The sequence below is a fragment of the Perna viridis genome, chromosome 9, assembly GCF_037379345.1.
Source record: "Perna viridis isolate PV_CMFRI_1.1 ecotype Kerala chromosome 9, ASM3737934v1, whole genome shotgun sequence".
NCBI lineage: Eukaryota > Metazoa > Mollusca > Bivalvia > Mytilida > Mytilidae > Perna > Perna viridis.
In genome coordinates, this window is record NC_142453.1 from 34,129,167 (window position 1) to 34,148,340 (window position 19,174).

Consider the following 19,174-nt stretch of genomic DNA (forward strand, 5'->3'; position numbering starts at 1 on the left):
GGTTCTCTAATAGAAACATAATTTCATCAAAACTTAAAAAAAAAATCCGTCGATCCGTCGAAAATCAATATTCTAAACACTTGAAATGAACGCAGTACTATAATCCACATGCATAAAAGGATACAAGGCTTTAGTTTATAGTAAATCATAACTTTAATTTTCTTTATATGAACCAATGAATAGATATAACAATTCCAATTCTGTACAAACACGTACCAAAGTTGCTGACTTTAAAACATGCATATACTGAAAAGGTCGATGCATTTAACCTTGTTCTTAGATTTACTCAGTGTGTGTCAATATTAAACTAAATGAACGCATATCATATACACCATCAAATCAACACTTGTTGGCAACCAGCAGTTCGTATGTTGTTTCTATTAGTTTTTTTTCTGCATATTATATTTATAACATATGACAAATACATGAGTGTAAAACCTTATAATGATAGGAAGCAGTTATGAAGCGCAAATCCTTGGTTAATAATTCAAACAAACGCTTCTACAAACAAGAAAAAAGATACGATTTAAATAATTTTAATGACAATTAACTTAAAAAGTAATATTTTACAATTACAAAAAGTACTAAGTTATTTACAGTCTGGAAACATTACCTTTTTTTCTTACTCCGTTAGAGTGGAGTTCTAATATAAGCACATATCCAATTTAATATCAGATTTGGAGTTTTCATATCAAATGTCGTACGTTATGCCAAAATTAATACCTATACTTTTTGTATCGTGCATATTGACAATAAGTAGAAATTGGAAGCGTTGCGCTGATTTCCAAGATCGAACTCATAATAAAAACGCAATGAACTAATGGGATAAGAATATAAGGATAACTCTGTGCTTTTATAATTGCAAAGAAAGCAGTGTTACGGCTCTCTTCAACTAAGTCCTTACTACAAATAGATCTGAAAAATATTTTATCTGATAAGGAAGAGAAGTATAGGAAAAAAAGAAAAAGAGGGCCAATTGTGCAGTGACATACTGTGTTTCTAAATATATGATTAAGGCAATGTTGAATTCATTTTATTAATTAAAGCACTTTGATTGCATTTACTGTTTCTTGGAGTACATAAAATACTTATTTACAAGTTATAATAATTCGGTGGGGGAACAATGAATAATATACAAGTAACGTGAACATAACCACAGTTATGTTTATTTCAGATGCACATAGACAAACCTGGACAACCAGAATGAACTCACATTATTGTTTTTAATTTTTGCTTCACTGAATTACCTTCTTGTACCATTTTACTAATACAAATATAACGAAAATAGGTATGGTGTATATGTCAAAGAGACAACGACGCCACTGGGATGAACATGTCAGCCCATGTCCCCAATCGGTCTTCGAAGGAACCCTCATATCACAAGGCAGGCTGCGACTGGCCCGTGAACATCATTATTCACAGGTACAGGGTTGCCATTTTATACTCAAGTAAAATAAAAATAAACCAAAGGCGAAAACGAAACAAGATGGACATAGGCAATACATTCCTGAATTGGGAAAGGTGCAACAAAATGTGGCTGGGTTAATGTACTTTGACGTGATCACAACCCTCCCTCTTAATTCACAAACCTATAAACTATGAACTATTAGCAGTTAACTGACATGCAAACTCCAGAACAGTTTAAACCTACAAAAATGTATGCCCCCATCGTATGTAAATTCAATCCCCATTCTTCCTATGCGGGGTTGAGAACCAGGTACATCAAAAATCATACAATTAACACAAAAACATAACCCAAAAATGCTATCTTAACAATTTGAAAACAATATCGGATTAATATCACATACGAATGAGCATATTTAACGACTTCGTTAATTTATTGTGTGAGAAGTATATTTCTAAAAATGTATGTTTGTCACGTTAACAAATTCTAGCTAAAACGTATATTTTTTCCTTATTCCGTTTTCACCGTAAATGGTTTCAACCAAAAATAGAGCTTAACATTTTTGTTGCATCATCATATTTCAATGTAAAGTACATTCTTATTATCAAAATTCAAATTTTCACAGTAATAAATTTCCTTTTAACATTAGTCATCACAGGGTGGTAAACCCTATTAATGGGGTGTATTGACTGCACTGTAATTCAGGTTTTATTCACCGAATTACAATTCCTTGAAAAAGAAAATCTAGGTTATACCAAAAACAGGAACAAAAATTAAATTGGATTTCTTTCTATATACATGAAAATCTAAAAATAAAAACGCAATGAAACAAAAAAGAACTCCTTATTGTGAAGTAATGTAAATTAATAAATCTTCTGTGGTCCCACTCATGTGTATTACAATTTATTTTCTGTATAGTATATTTTTGTCACCTCTGCTTAAGTCAAATTTGTATCAATTATAATTAATCGCTAAAATAGATAGCCTCCACTTGTTACATATTTTGATTAACTTTTAACATATCTAGTAATCTTGTATGTCTTTGTTCACATTCTCCTTCTTCCCTGTTTGAAAGCCATAATCTAGTCATCTATTGTTTCTAATATAGTTTTTCTTATTTTATGTCTCTTGTTTTCTCTCTTATAAGTCACTTATTTTCGACAATCCGTATGGTGTCAGGTTCATAATATTTTTTACATCTTCATCCTCATTACTCTACTACTCTGCTCTTTACAGTGTGGCTATATTGGAATGGCCTTGTCCATCCGATCGTTATACATTTCTGGAACAGATTTCTCAGTTTCTGTCTTAGGGAAAGCTAAGATATCTTATATATTGCTATTGCTTGATGACTTGTACCATGTCCCCTTTCCAGGTTTGTCGCTTGCCGCACGACTTAGTAAATATTTAGGTGATGCATTATAGATGTTTCTGTAATAGATTTTCAGCTATTATTTGAGCTAAAGCTTAAATATTTGATAATTGTTTTTGCATGATGGCTTGTGCCATGCCTCCCCAAGTTAGGTTTATATCCTGTGTATCTCACGATTTAGTGATTTTTTAGGTGATGGGTAATGGAAATTTTCGGAACATATTTTTTAACTTTTTTTGGAAGGAATTCTTAGATATTTGGTTAATTGCTATTGCATACTATTAAGTACTTGTACCATGTCTTTCCCATTCCCTGATTTATTGCTTACATACTTGGTTTTTATCGTATATGGTTGAGTAGGCGTATTCTAAACACGACATAGCGTGTTAAATCTTGTAAAACCTAGTTATTCTCTGCTTGACTTTTAACATAGACGTTTTTTATTCCTTCACAATGGCTTCACTCGTATATAAACATATAATGTTTATATTTTATGTGTATTTTTTTTCACTTAAAAGTGATTACTCTTCGGTAATTATCATGGTTTCAGATTGATATGTATTTTCAACATCTTCATACCTATTATGAACCCCATACATCCCTTACATGAGTTGCCATATACTGTCATATGTCATATAAGATTGGTTTTTAAAACCTTTTGAAGAAGTTGTGATATGTGTTTTATCACATTGGATTTACTTTGCACGAATCTAATGTAGTGTATTAAAAAAGTAAACATTTTAAGTATTTCTATTCTCTTTTCCCACAATCAATAAACCATGAAAGATAAAATTTATGTTTATATAATACACTGAGAGGAAAACAAGTACTTTAAGGGGTTATAGCGGCAATCAAAAGAATGTAATCCAGGGACACAGACCAGACATGGAAAACAGACATTCACAACAAAGAACATAAAGTAACTAAAATTATACATACAAAGTAACAAAAGTAAATGAGCAACTCGGACTCCACTAAAAACTAGGAGCATGGATCAGGTGCACCGGTAGGGTAAGCGTCCTCTGCTTTTCTAGAAACACCCGCCGAGTTGCTCATAAAAAGTCATGTCCGGGGTAGACAAACCAGGAAAGGAAAACTATGGCCTGTTGAATAAATCAGTTTTCATGGTGCTGATGGATACGATACACCATAACGATCCACGAGTTCATGATGACGACCATAATACTTCTGTACAATCTTGTAGCAACATAACCCTGTTCCAGAAGCCATGACGGATTGTGAAAAAAATAAAAAACCGAGAAAAAAAATTATATGGTAATTCATATAGAAATAAAATAACGGCTTATTGCAGGCATGTACGATTACCATTATTGAATCCCTAATGGTACGTTATGTGTCATTTAATACGTCCGAAATAGGGAATAGGAGAAGAGGGAGCCATTGATGTACGTGGGACTGTTATTTCCAATTTTTTACATTAAGAAGGGAAACTGAATCGGACCGTGCAACAATTTGTCATAACGTATAATCAACAAGTGGGTAAATCATTCTTTCTGTTTATTTCTGAGTACAAAATCTTAGCCTGGAAAAATTTTGGACTCGAAAATATTTAATATTAAATTTGCATCCGTGCACCATGATCATTTGAACGGTGAAAGAATATCACATCGCCAAGGTGAAATCTTTAGTAGATAAAGAACCATTGAAATCATTGCAAATAATGAATTGATTCATTCATCTAGTACCAGTATTCAAATAAGAAATCGTCTGTTGTTTCCATGGTCAATTTTCATGTTCCGAACCACTATTGAACAGCCAGCGAGGAAGAATATTATATGGGAATGAAAGAAAAGCAGTATTACAACACTAAAAAATTCTTCGTTTGAAGTCATTGAAGTCAAAGCAGTGAAAAAGGCGACTGTCTTTATAAATTACACCTATAACGAAACTTTGGCAACATTTGGGGACAGTAATAGTAAAAAGCATTGGACCGGAAATCAAAAGAATGTAACAAGGGACAAAGGCAGACATGAATAACAAACACAAAAAAAAAAGAACCTAAAAGGACCAAAATAAAACATACAAAGCAACAAAAGCAATGTGCCTTTGCTATTACAGTTTCTCCATATTTGCCTTGGTATAGCCCTAGTTCTTATATGATAAGTAGAAGATCTTACACGAGGTCCTATTTTAGATGTTGGATTTCCCCATTTCTCGAAAAGTGTGATAACTGGTTGTCTCAATATTAATACTGACAAAATATGTACTAAAAGGATGATATTCCTTTTGTAGGATTTGTTTTATAATTCCAATTATAAGACCTTTATTTGGAAAGAATCGAACCATCCGGTTGTTGATTATCTTTTATTTACGCTTAATCAAATCTAACTGTATTGAGCATTAATATGACATCGTGAATTAGCAACGAAAACAATCGCCAATATCTCATTGGCACTGTTATCAGTAGAAAAAGCGATGACCACTTAAAGAAAACAAACAAGGTATTTTGAAAGTAAATTAGTTTAAATGACACTATTTATTTTATGAGGACATGAAAATACTCAAAATATACTAAAGTATAATAACACTGTCCTTTTCAAGGCATATTATTAATTGAAAAGAAGCAAGAAGTGTATACACTTAAAATACAGATAAAACATGTAAAAAAAAAAAGAACAAAAACAAAACAAAAGGAAGCCCAATCTTTGAGCCTCACGACCTTCGAAATGGGCAAATGACACTAGGTGAAAAAAGAGGAGAACCCCAACTGTCTACGCCAGACGAGGAATATTATATAGACCAGATAATGTTTGTAGTGATGACTTTAATCTTTAAGCACTTTTGTAAAAGTTTTATCGCGGTACAAAAAATCCACTTAGTTTCGGTAGGCTCTAGCATAACGTATGAGCTGTGCTGTTGATGCAGTAGATACATTTTTTATGCTTTTGCGAAGGAAAATGGAAAACCACGATAAGAGGAAAAGAAGCAGACATACACAACAAAACTGACTTTATATTTGCTGTATGTATTGCAAGTAACACAAATTAAATAAAAACTTCTTTTTGCAGAGAACACAACTTATTTTTTGAACTCATTGTAAACAAATTTCAATACTTAAAGTTTAAGCTATATCGACTCATTAATACACCAATAACAATCGTGCAAATTTATTTTACAATGCAAGAAACCATAGTGGATTGATTGAATGTTTTCATTCTCAAGATTCTGTCTTCACAAGATGACATCACAAGCACAAACCGGAAGTATTGATATCTAATGACCGATATATAAATTTTACAATGTGAGACCAATGCGGTCGGTAAATGTATTCACTGTGACACACAGTTCCTTTTTACTTATGTCTAAAACGAATATGATGCTATTAGTCAACTTATTGAAAGCACCATTTAATATTGACAACATTGCAGGTCTATGAAAATATGTAATATGGTGAAGGTGAAACCTTTAAACGATCCCAAAGAAACATTAATTAAAGATATTTTTGTCGGCTCTGATTTGACAAAGAACCTTCAAATGTAGTAAATTGTGTAATGATATATATCATAAAGCATTATACTATATGCCAAGGTCTGATATTTCTATTGGCCGAAATATCCGGCATTCATAAGGAATGATTGGTTGTTATGATCCGAAATGTCTTTAGGTCGAATTGTCCGGAACTGGTAAACATTATGGTTGTCATAATTTGTGAAACGTCTTAAAAGATTTCCTTGATTTAATTTTAATTTTCGCTTCATTCTGTTTTGATTTGTATCGTTTAATTATGTTTTTATTACGATTTGATTCATTTTTTTAAAAATTGATTCGTATTGATTATTTCTTTTATCAATTATTTTCGTTTCGTTTTGTTTCGTTTTCCTTTCATAACTTCAATGACCCGAGAATTATAGGTTATATTGATTACGTAATTTTCGTAAATATCTGGGCGCCATACTGCAGATTATTATTGCCAATCCATTCTTGGAAAAGCTGTGATTCGATTTGTATTTAGTTATCGAAATTAGCGAATATTTTCCGAGACTGGTTTGGCTCTCAATCGCATATATACAAGTATACGCACCTGAAACTGCCATTATGCTGTTTTTCAGCTCCTGAAAATCAAGGTACAAACCGGATATTGATGCTTTTTCTTGCCATAAGTATACAGAACCAAGTTGAAAATACAACCATAAACACTCCCTTTGGGATCGTAGTAATGAAACTATGTTTTAAGACAATGCAATTTGTCACAGTTACAAATATATTTTCTGCAAATAGCAAGACGTGAGAGCAGAAAAGTCTTTTCTTTGTCTTTCAGAAACTGTGATTTACGACTATATTTTTGGATTAGTATCATTTTAAAAATGCGCATACTGCCGTGGCTTGCTCAGAATAAAACATTCGTTGACAAAGCAGTTTAAAAAAAAACCAAAATGATTAACAATAAAATGATAGCTGTATGTAATTATTGCCTGCACCTTACGTAAGTTTTCCTTGCATGCACGGTTCTTCCTGATGTCATCACTTACCTGTGATTTGTTTGGCAAATAATCCTCTTAAATTATGTGGCATTAGGCATTATTTTTAAATCATAATAACTATTTTTCATAGTTTCCATGATGATAGGAATTCAAAATTAAAGTTCTTCTTGATTAAATATATAAAAAATTGTATATTAGATTGGTCATCAATTTGTTTATGTAATTAGGCATATCCATCCGTTGGGTACTTATATACAGGATGTGACTGACGGGATTGTCCACCTTTGTAATAGCACGGTGGCAATATAGAGGAAGTAGCTGACACATCTGTGAAATAAAGATCATATAACTGAATATACGGGTTTAGTGTAACACTTTAGTGTTTCAGAATTCTTTATTTTATTTTATGACACAAAATCGTGCAAATATTTAAAAGTTAATTAAGACTTACCTATAATAATTAAAGTTCAGATTAGGTACTAACACTGCTGTACAAACAAAACCGACTGTCCGTCATATTTTAACTGATTCAGTCCATATATAACTGATAATGACTGTCAAAAGGACTGAGATAGACTGATAATATTGGTACAGTTTTTTGTAGTAACTGTTTTAGTTAAAAGTCCATTTTCAACTGTATAAACTTATTTTGCGTTTATTCAGAAACATCTTGACTGATTAAACGTATTTTGCGTTTAATCAGACCTTTTTTGGACTGACTAAACCCGATTTGCGTTTAATCAGACGTTATTGGACTGGCTAAACTCATTGTGCGTTTAATCAAAAATTTTTGGACTGATTAAACGTGTTTTGCGTTTATTCAGACATTTAAGGCTTATTCGATCATACTTGCTTATAAATGAATAAATTCATATTGTGTGAACTTTTTATACTGGTTTATTTCCTGTTCTATGTTTCTAGGTTATTAAGGAGCTGTGCAGGCTTACTGGCATGAAAAAGTCCAGGACCACCAGTTATCACCAACAAGGCAACGGTATGACAGAGCGATTTAACCGTACCATCCTGGATATGTTAGGATCACTAGAGAACCACCAAAAGACCAACTGGAAGAAGTACATAGCACCTCTAATCCATGCTTACAACTGTACGCGGCATTAATCAACAGGCCAGTCTCCTTACCTGCTTATGTTCGGACACAACCCTAGATTGCCGGTTGATGTAGTTTTCGGAATGAGAGATGAGAATCTTCAACCCAGCACGAAATACATCCAAGAACTAAGGGACCGTCTTAGCAATGCATACCAACTTGCAGATGAAACAGCCAAGAAAGCCAGAGAAAAGCAGAAGAAAACCTATGACACCAAGGTTAGAGGAGCTGCAATTACAGATGGTGACAAAGTCCTAGTCAGGAATGTTGTATTTGACGGCAGGCACAAACTCTCCGACAAATGGGAAGAGGAGCCATATACTGTCATTGCTCAACCGAATTCCGACATTCCAGTATTCACCGTACAACGTGAAGATGGTGCCGGAAAGAAAAGAACACGCCATCGGAATTTACTTCTGCCAATTGGATTTATGTATGACAGAGATGTGTCCACCAAACCAGCTGCTAAACAAAGACACTCACCGAAGAGACAGGAAAGACAGAAAGAAGATTCTATCTCAGATAGTGACACTGAAGAGGAGTCAGAACCTGAATTCTACGCCGTCGACTAAGGACATCTGTACAGTGACAGAACCGTCATTGATGAGACATCTGGTCCTGATGTTGATGAAGCACAGCCAGAGGAAAACATCAGTGAAGCTGTGGATGATACAACAGACTAACATGGGGACGCCCATACTGCTACAGATGCTGAAGAGGAGGATCCTGTTGTAAATGAGAGCTCTCACAGTCATGATGGTAGTTAAAGTCACTAGGAAGATACACCTGAGACAGAGGATTCGCTAGATGAAACCAGTACGATTGATGATATTCCTGTCCGACGCTCAACTTGCACGAGGAAACATCCAGCATGGTATACTTTTAGAGAGTATGATACCACCAAGTCAGCGGTCAGCGTTACCAGTGAGTGGAAGGAGAAAGTCAACTGTGTTGCCAACTTAGCCCAGTCCGACCTAATTACCAACATGAAGACAGAAGCAGCACGTACCATCTCGGAGATTTTAAAGACGCCATCACATACAGATAAATGACGTGGACGTCCATTTTTCCAACAGAGGGGAGTATGTAGTGGAGTGGATATTTTGTATATTACAGTTATTATTTTTATCCTTGTATTTCTGATAAATAAATGAATTTACTTAATTATATAAATTGTGTTCATTCTTGCTATACATGTACTATAATGTGTATTGCATTCATTGTCATGAATGGTCGGAGATCATTCTATGCCTCAGTGATTGCACTACTAGTTTACTATATGTTGATTTCATGGTTGAGTGCATCTTTATAGCAGGTGCTCTCTATTCCTATACTCGTAGGTTTTATCATTCTACTTTGGGAAAACTCTGATTGTTTGTCTTTTGTTGGTTCATTTTGGTCATGTGTCACATTTGGAGGGAAATTCTATTGTTTCTTTCTCTTGACAGCCAGATTTGTGATTGATTGGCAGACATATTAATTTCTAGTCAACTTTATTAATTTACTTTGGTTTTCTGCATTTATTTCTAGTGGTCATCTTTTCTGTATTTAAGGTTAGTTACTATAGTTCCATATTCCACAGTTTTATGTAAGATTTGTATAAATGGCCAGAGTGTGTGATTTCTGGGTGAAAGTGCTGTATAAAATAATAAACCACATAAGAGTATAAAAAATCATTAATTTTATTGATAAAAACATTTAAATATTGTTTAAAATACTTAAAATCATAAAAAGGCTAAATTTAGAGATCAAAAGATTAAAATAACAGATAAATAATATTTTTCATTATAAACCCGTTAACTTTTGACTATAATATGTTCTAATAGGTAAATGTATATGGTTTTATGTTGAAAATTGAAATGATCAGAGAGTACTCCAAATAGACCCAGTACTTATGATAGCTATTTTTGTTACAGCTTGTACTTATTGATGAGCTGATGATGTAGATCCCACATTTGTAACTACTTTTTCTGACGAGAAGACCTTTGTACCATATACATGGTATGTTGTGTTGCATGTTGTTATTTATATGTATTTTTGTGCTAAGTGTAGTGTTTTCAGCATGATTTGCTGTTATGTGCATTTTAACAGCTTATTTGTCTTGTCTATACATACGTTTTATTAATAACTTGTATTTTCAAAAGATGTGCATTATTTTTTAACAGATGTGTTTATTTTTGCAAACCAAATACTTTATGCAGTTTATATTCGATAATATTGAAAAAAGTAGAGAACTAGTACTATTTTCTATTGACTATGAGACATACATGTGATTTTGGCAGAATTGCTTATTTGAGTGCTAGAGTTATCTTTCTTAGTACTGATTATATGTATTTTACTTGCAGGGTTACTTGTATATATTTATACTTTACCGTTGATATGATTGGTTGGAAAAACAATATACATCTTGAATCAACGCCTTGAACTTTATATATCCCTAAATGGTGCTACAACCACTAGGTTACATTTATATCCATTGAAAAATCGTTATGTCACTCTAGTGTATTTAATCTTGGAATGGGTGTGGCTTTACGTCCGGTTCGCCTTTGATCTTGAGGCCAAGAGGGTTGGGGCATCTTTTTTTAATGTTGTGTGAACTTCAAAGTCAAATATAAACAAAGTAATATAAATATAACTTGTAATCAAAATATTAACTCGGTGTTACTTGTACACTATTTCAGGTATTCATAAACCTTTTATCAACAATCGGTTTTTAAAAAAACTCTTGAACTTATGCATAGGATGCTCAAAAACACTGTTTGTACAAATCTTCAGTTACGAATTGTAGTAGAACCCGGGACGAATGTATTTCCAAAGAAGAAAAAAAATCGACTGCAATTTTAATTAAAGAGAGTATAAGCGAGGATCTGAGAAATACACAAAATTTCATTTATATACTAACCTATTATGTCAAACAATGTTAGATCACAACATAGTATATGTGTGAGAGTTCAGTTTACCCGCATTGCGGCATGATTAATTGACCCATCCCTAAATTCGTCTGGTACCTTCACATGATTCTCTAATTCAGATTTGCTAACCGCATTGAGTTCAATACGTGTATCCGGCTTGCTTCGTGATACACAATTTGGCATGCCCATTTCCGATAGTTTCATCGGAGAATGGGTGAGCATAACCCAAAACACACTCACGCCCAGATGTACCGTTTGATTTGTATTGCTCGCAATCATAAATGGAAAACGTCAACTCTGACGCATTTGTACTAAACTATTCTCTAGCATAATACCCGGATGAGAAGCAAGAAAACCCGCATCTGCGGTTCCAATTTGAATAAACTGGCATTTTTAAATCTTGGATTATGCTTTAAATCTAGCTTGACAAACATAAACTTGTTGAAGTTTTAAAACTGTGCTGGCCGACAATCGCACCATGGAAGAGTAATCAAGGGAACCAAGGTTATAGCGGTAATCAAAAGAATGTAATCCAGGGACAAAGACCAGACATGGAAAACAGACATACACAACAAAGAACATAAAGTAACTAAAATCATACATACAAAGCAACAAAAGTAAATGAGCAACTCGGACTCCACTAAAAACTGGGAGCATGGACCAGGTGCACCGGAAGCTATACGCGTGTCGTCCTCTAATGTAATTATGAACTATTTATTTCTAAAGAATGCAAATCATAATACAACCAGAGCCAATGTTTTGAAAGTCAATCATTTTGACAGAAAACAAAATCTAACACAACATTAAAGCGACTTACTTTCAGGAACGAACTGCCACGGCACCAACCATGTGTAGTAGAATCCGGGACGGAGTATATTTCAAAAGAAGTACAAAGTTGACTGCAACTTCTTTTACGATGTTAAAAGAGAAAAGAGAATAAGCGAGAATCTGAGAAATACACAAAATGTTCATATATATACTAACCTATTATGCAAAACAATATTACATCACAACATAGTATATACATGAGTGTGTCCAGTTTACCCGCATTGCGGCACGATTAATTGACCCATTCAATTCCCAAGTATTTGACATTCATTTGACCTACGGGTATAAATACATTTCCTTCCTTTGACTTGTTTATAATTTGTCTTTCTCCAAGGAATTGTTTACATACATGTGCATTTGACTGGACATTTTTGTTTTGTATCGATAACTGAATTTTAATAATATGTTCTTTTGATTCCTTCTTTGGTTGTTTTATATCATTAAGTACATATAATTTAATTAGTAATAAACATGAGAAATAATAACTCTAAAGTCATATAGTGTCCTAACACATTCCTCCCTTTCTCAAAACTAATAGTTTTAATCAATAATGTCTAACCACTGTCCTATCACAAAATTTTCACACAAAAAAATACTCCAGAGTCTTTATAAATACTCAACAGTCGTTTAGAACATTCATTAAGTGATATAATTAAATACATATCATACCAGTATTTATGTTACAACACCAAATAATAATAATAACAACTGAATAATAAGCAACGTTCTGCCGTCTGTACTCAAATTTTCCGTCAACGGAAACAACCGGAAGTAAACATCAGATCTGAAGGTGCGCACACAATAAATCTGTCTGGTCCCGCGCGTGTCGGCAAAAGTTCAGAACATTGGAATTCCAAACGAAGTCCATCGTTTGGCGCCATTATAGCCGGGTAGTTTGCATCACGGCCGGTAGATAATAACCGATCTCATCTCAGTTTCATGGATTCATTTGCATATGAATAACAAAACCCTTCAAAATAAAATAAACGGTATAAACACGGTGCAAAGATAGATAACTCAGTTTGCATTTACATTAAAATTGCACTTAAACTATAACAATACGGACAATGATACTAGTAATTTCAAATGTTCATAATTTTGAAATATAATCTCATCGGTGGTGCTCCTGTGGTAAAATACAGACTTTGCTTAAAAATATAATTTGAAAGTTATGAAAATACATATTTGGCATTTCCCATATCTGATCTACATGCAAATTTACTAATCTACATACATATGAATAAGTTTAAATATTTTTATGTTTCATTTAGTTGAAACTGTTGAAATAGATGTGTCATTCACTCCATGATACATTCAGTGTTTTATATATTGTATTAAACGGTTTAATATGGTTAATGGTGTTTTATCTCTGATACAAAACTCCATATCATTCCTACTCATTATTATCAGGATTCAATGTTAAATCTATGGTTAGTACAAAAATATAGAAAACGTGTGTTCTGAATAAATACAGTTGACTTCATGGTAAGAATGTGTTGAAGTTTGTAAGAATGTAAAGAATTATTTTTAAATTCAAGATGGCGGATATTTGGAGCTCTGTCCAGTTCAAGTTTTGGCTCAAGAATGCCCATGACAAACGAATTTCCCTCTTTCAGGTAGAACTGACGGCATATGACCAGCTAGACCAATAAGAGAATTGTAAAAAAGAAAGGAATGCATACACATGGCTTATTATTGACATTTAATCACCTGTACACAAATCATAATAAAATCAATACTTCAGATAACAATCCAAAATTCAAAGTACTGATGTACTGCATATCTGAGGTATCACACTAGATAATCTATTTAAGACAAAATATAGTATACTATGATACATAAACCAATATGTGTGACAACTCTATTCGCTACACTGCTCCATCGGATCAAAGTGATACAGGGAAGATAATGAAGGTGAAAAATTCCCAATGATGCTAGACCTGTCAAATTTGCGATGCAAATTATTGGTCGTTCTCTCCGCGGGACTCGAACTCGTACCGTTGTGACATCTATGGCAACACCGCTTGCACGAAATACAGCGCCCTAGACCACTCGGCCAGCTAGGCTATATAAAAATATAGCTTTCGCTGGGCGGGTATAATTATTCCCAACGATGTTACTCGAAACTCGTCCTCGTACCGCTGTGACATCTTTGGCAACACCGCCTGCACAAAGTCCAGTGCTAGACCGCGGTACGAATTTGAGTCCCGCGGATGGAACGATCATGCAACTTTTGTACAGATGACTGGAATGTTGTAACTGCATTCCCATGTTCCAGATACGTTGTTGCCATAGACAGAAAGAAAGTTGTCAATACGGCACGAGAATTATTTTGTTTGTCGTATAGTTTAGTCACAAGTTTTCCCTTTCTATTAATCTGTAAGAGCAGTTAAATTTGAGACTGGCTCCATTATCTCTGTAGTATCCTTTTTCTCAGTTTATTAAGGGTAGATGCGGTGAATGAAATCCCTGAATCGCGGTTAGATTTAAGACAATATGTCTTTTATCTGTTCGATATACCAACAATATATCCGTGAATGTTTAAGGAAACAAAATTGTCAGTTTTTCAATATTAAGATAATGCACTCAGTAGATTATAGATTTTTTTGTAGGATTCAAGTAAGAAACAACCTTTATTTTTTTAAAAGGTAATGTTCATAGAATGGTGTGATGAGAAAATTGTACTATAAATTCAGACATATTTTTCGATTCCAACCGGATAAAAAGTCTATGTAACTACAGTTCCACAGATTTTCATACAATGTGCTTTGTGCTTCCATCTTTACTGTCTTAAATCAGAACAGCGAACTACTGTTGCTAACTACACATTCATCAGAGGATGAATGACAGCCGAGTCTTGTTTTACTAAATATACAGCCTCGTTAAATGAAAGATAATGAATTATATACAAAAATGTAGTTGATGGTTCAGTATTTCTTTACACTGTCAGAAAAAAAAAACTTGTTAAAATCTGTTATCAAACGTGATGTGTTTTAATTTGTGATGGTTATTTCAAGTCTATATAAATATTGAAGAATAAGTGACATTAATATCATTCTTCATGTGTTGTGGATGTATCATGTTTACAATAAACACTTTATATGATAGCCAACACAGTATTAGATAACAATTTCACTCTCAAATGACACGTAAGTTTGAATGATATATATTTTTTTAAATAATCAAGAACACGTGAAATTCCTACTTGTAAGACCATGAACTTCAATTCTTTGTTTTTGTTCTGATTTTGCTAATATGAAAACCCAAGCCGCAGACGACGTCCGTTTCCTCTCTTACTTATCGCTGCAGACAGGCTTTTCGAATTTGTCGGGCGTAATTTAAATCATACGTCGTTTGACAACCGGATACGTTGCTTAAATGAATAATCAAGAGAACCAAGGTCACAGCGATCATAAAAAAAAATGTAATCCAGGGACAAAGACCAGACATGGAAAACAGACGTACACAACAAAGAACATGAAGTAACTAAAATCATACTTACAAAGTAACAAAAGCAAATGACCAACTCGGACTCCACTAAAACTAAAAACTGGGAGCATAGACCAGGTGCATTCAGTTTTCCCGACTTCGTCACATTCTTGCATTTTCTGAGAGGCCTGGTTGCAGCGTCTAGAGTAAATGTCGAGTTAGACGCTGTTCGAATCTTGATGAAGAACCAGTAAAATGTTGTCATTACGTGTTCCTCAACGACATATTTGAGATATTTTTGAAAACATATATGTAAGGCGGTTAATGGAAATTAATGCTAACAATTGACATAATAATGCAATCATCAGTGCACTATTTCAATGGAAAGTAAACCGCAATAAATATATCCGTACATGTTTTCTTGTTGTTATTTCCACATACCAATTACCGTGATTGAATACAGGCTATAAACATGCAATGCTCAGTACTATTTAAGCTCATGACTTTGAAACATTATACATCGTTATTATTCTAAACAAAATGGAACACCTAGAAAAAAATCGTTATACTCGTTAGAGATTCCTCATACTTTGTAAAAACTATTCAAACCAACTTCTACATATACAAAAGATATCATAAAAATGCTGGCTTTTTTGTTCAGTTTAGTGGATGTGTTAAAGAACAGACGGTCTGCGTACCAAGGTGAAAAAACTATACTCCGCTATTATATTCTGCTGAACTATTCTTTCACACTTATTAGGCTGAGTTTAAAGCGGATCTTATCCAAAGAAGGAACATCATTTAGCCAGATCCTTTAATAGCAGATTTCACTTTATAGATTAAGTGTTATCTTTAAACAATACTTGATTCGGGAATTTTATACTTCGCATCTATCCCAAATAATTTGACGTAAATGACACGAAAGACATTCAAATCAGTCTCAAACCTTGACTAATTCTTAGAGATCGATTGAAAGAGAAACATCATTTTGACAAACTTCTTTCCTTTCATCTGTGGAAACATTCCTTCATCACCTAAGTACGGGATTTTCATTTTACATCTCATACGTGCTAGAACTTGCAAAAACTACACCGACTTTTGTACTTCACCAGACGTTTTACATTCAGGCTGGAACAGGGTAATGTTGTTACAAAATAAAAGTCATCACTATTTAAGTTTCATTTTCGTCATCATGAACTAGAGCATCGTTATGGTGTATTCATCTGCACAATGGGAACCGAATGATTACCGTGTCATAGTTTTCATGTCCCCTTCTGTCTTCCCAAAACATGACATTTTCAGAGTAATTCGGTAGGTGTTTCTAGAAAAGCAGAGGGCGCTTACCTGGTTTGTGTTCCCAGTTTTAATAGAGTTTCACTTACTCGATTACTTTTATTTCTCTACACGTGTTAATTTGTTTTTTATGTTGTTTGTTGTGCTTGTCTATTTACCCCGTCATGTCGTTATACTTTAGAATTCTGGTTCCCTTCACATCCATTTCCTAATTCTAAGGATTCATAACGTTTAAAAATCGTTCTTTTCTGCTTTAAATAGTTTTGATAAATACTGATTTAAATGTTCAATACAATGTTTAGTTACACAGGATACAGATACATTTGAAGAACATTTCCTTTGAATTTTGCAATAAATTGTAAATGTCTTCAACCGAGAACCCATTTGTTATTTATTGAATAAAAGTAGATTTGTTTTTCGTTTTTAATACTTAACCACGTTAAGATTCTGTTGTTCTATGATTTGTCCTTGTTTTAATGACCAATAATGATTCTAAATTACAGTTTTGTCTGGAAATACAATTAATTTCAACACCAAAATATTAATGCTTTACCACAGTAAAGCAAAATATTCAGTGGAAATCAAACCCGATCGTTCGTCCGTTTATGCTGCTCTACATCTTCTGTACGACAACTTCTCTTGCACAGATATTTTATGATAAGGTAGAAAACAAAGTGAATGGCAATTCGCGCGTTAGGCTACGGTTCTCTCCAATTAAGTCCCGGGTACACTGGAATGATGTCAAAAGCAAACTGCAGTGTGATTGTTACAACGACATACACCTATGCTAAAGCTACGGAAATACCCAATGACACAGTCCTACTGGCTTCTAGGTCACAAGTAGATTTAAGATAATGTAGATGGAGTTTAAAGCATGGCACACAATACTTGACAAAACCCAAGCTGAAATAAAAGAAAAATTTGCACTTTTTAAAAAAGAAAATTGCATTTAAGTTAAAAAAAAAACATCTTTCATCAGACCCTTAAGCATAGTATGGCGAAATATTTTTTGCATCATTTTCCTTGACACAAATAATGTGCAATAGTCTGAAATAGTGTTTTTCTGTATCCAAGAACACAAACATGCTAAATAGCATAATCTGTGTAGTTTACTCCAGCAAAAATTATAGAAAAACAAATAAAAAAACAACAAATCAAACAAACAAACAAATAAATAAACAAATGCCACGCTTTACAATAAAATTTAATTACATGAATGATGAACACAATAATAATTATTGTCCACAAATATAGATGAAAGTTTTTACATTTGGTAGTTGTCTTGAAAATTTCTCTAATAAATTGCAGTCCTTAATTTTGTTGTCAATATTCAAGCGTTTTTTCCCCTGTTTCAAAAAAGGAGTTTCCTTGTCAGCACTACATACAAGCATGAAAATGGCAACCCATTAAAAGCATGGATGAATGAATATAGATAACAGACTATTTGTGTTATGATGAGTTGAGGTAAGTAAGTACTTTAATTCTTGTTCACTTGGTAACAGACAAATTAGTAGCGCCAACAATAAAACAATGTTTCAATACCTTGCGAAAAAAAAACTAAGTACACATCATTCTAGTAGAATCCAAATTATTTATTCATTTTTTTTCGACTTGTAAGTTACTTTGTATATTTGTTTCATATTCACATATTATTAATTTATAAATTGGAGTATTTCCAATTTTAACAAGCGTACACGGAAGTTTAAACCTCTAAAATTTACATCCACAACTTAATCATCAACTACATTTATTTGAATTTTTATTAATCGTATATCTAACCTAATGATTTAAAAACTAAGTCGCTTTACATGACTTCCTTAAATTTTTTATAAAACAATAAATACAATATTTTTTAATTGGTTCTAATGGCAAATCGAAAGCATGCGTCAGCTGCATTTAAAGAGTCGTACCTTTTTTCTGCTTAATTGATAATATGATAAACTAGATGTAAATAGGTTTTTGTTTAAAGTGAAGATGAATTAGTTCATTAAGGTAGCCGCAAACTCAGATATATACCTGATCCAGGTGTATTTTTCAATAATAGTTGCGAGGCAATAAAGTAAGTATTACCTTGGAAAGCTCTCATTCAAACCCGAATCATGATATAAAATATACATATGTGATCACGCCAAAGGACTTTAACCCCGCCGCATTTTGCGCCCGTCCTAAGTCAGGAATTTCAGGCCTCTGTTCATAAAGTTTCGTTTTAACTTTCAGTCTACTTTCATGTTGCTGGAGTACTGTAAAAGTGTTATTGTTCCAGATATACTAAGGAAATTTTCCTTTTCTTTGCATGATAAAACTTTCAAACCTACGAATTCAAGGATCTACGATCTGACATTTTTTGTTTAAACCACAAAACTTGGTTCTCACAAATAAATTAGT

General features: G+C 33.4%; 1 long non-coding RNA gene across 3 annotated transcripts; it reads right to left on the reverse strand.

Moving 5' to 3' along the window:
• Positions 1-282: 282 nt before the first annotated feature.
• On the reverse strand, positions 283-13,012 carry LOC148607930 (uncharacterized). Of its 3 annotated transcripts, XR_015915340.1 has the most exons (4): positions 12,737-13,012; positions 12,057-12,147; positions 6,820-6,850; positions 283-2,836 (listed from the first exon to the last, which is right to left on the reverse strand). It is a non-coding gene; the product is annotated as an uncharacterized LOC148607930 (long non-coding RNA). The 3 variants fall into 3 exon arrangements; XR_015915339.1 differs by lacking the exon at positions 6,820-6,850 and having other exon boundaries at positions 12,737-13,004; XR_015915341.1 differs by lacking the exons at positions 283-2,836; positions 6,820-6,850 and adding an exon at positions 8,894-10,924 and having other exon boundaries at positions 12,737-13,011.
• Between the last annotated feature and the right edge of the window lie 6,162 nt (positions 13,013-19,174).